The sequence below is a fragment of the Orycteropus afer genome, unplaced genomic scaffold (assembly GCF_000298275.1).
Source record: "Orycteropus afer afer isolate SDZICR_OR568_19922 unplaced genomic scaffold, OryAfe1.0 scaffold00011, whole genome shotgun sequence".
Taxonomy (NCBI): Eukaryota; Metazoa; Chordata; class Mammalia; order Tubulidentata; family Orycteropodidae; genus Orycteropus; species Orycteropus afer.
In genome coordinates, this window is record NW_006921598.1 from 4887840 (window position 1) to 4888901 (window position 1062).

The window sequence follows — 1062 nt, forward strand, 5'->3', positions numbered from 1 at the left end:
TCCTTGGTGAAGTGTCTATTCATGCCTTCTGCCCATTTTTTAATTGGATTGTTTGTCTTTTTGTTATTGAGGTATTGGAGTTTTCTATAAATTCTAGACATAAGTCCCTTGTCAGATATGTTATTACCAAATATTTCTTCCCAATCTGTAGGTTCTCTTTAACTCTTTTGGAGAAGTCTTTGGAAGCACATAAAAATTTAATTTTTAGAAGGTCTCAATCATCTGTTTTTTCTTCTGTTGTTTCTGCATTTTGAGTTATACATGATAGTCTATTTATGTCATATATTAGGGCCCTTAAATTTGCCCCTAGATTTTCCTTGAGGAACTATATAGTTTTAGGTTTCACATTTAAGTCTTTAATCCATCTTGAGTTCGTTTTTGTGTATGGTGAGAGGTACAAATCTTATTTCATTTTTCTGCAAATGTATCTCCAGTTTTGCCAGCACCATTTATTAAACCAACATTATCTTCCCCATTTAGTGGATTTGGGCCCTTTGCCAAAGATCAGCTGACTGTAGGTCGATGGCTCTATTTCTGGGTTCTCAATTCTATTCCATTGGTCTATGTATTTGTCATTAAACCAATACCAGGCAGTTTTGACTACTGTGGTTGTATAGTAGGTTTTGAGTTCTGGCAATGTGAGACCTCCTACTTTGTTTTTCTTCTTCAATAGTGCTTTGCTTATTTGAGGTCTCTTTCCTTTCCATATAAAGTTAGTGATTGGTTTCCCTAAGAATGTTGATGGGATCTGGATTGGGATTGCATTGAATGTTTAGATTGCTTTGGGTAGAACTGACATTTTCACAATATTCAATCTTTCTATCCACGAGCATGGGATGTTCTTCCATTTATGTAGATCTCTTATGCTTTCTTGCAGTAGTTTTTTATAGTTTTCTTTGTACATGTCTTTTGTGTCCCTGGTAAGATTTATTCCCAAGTATTTATTTATTTATTTATTTTTGGTACCTATTGTAGCATAGTGCCTAAGGCACTTGACTGCTCACCAGAAGGCTGGCGGTTCAAACCCACCAGCCACTCCTCGGAAGGAAGGTTGGGCAATCC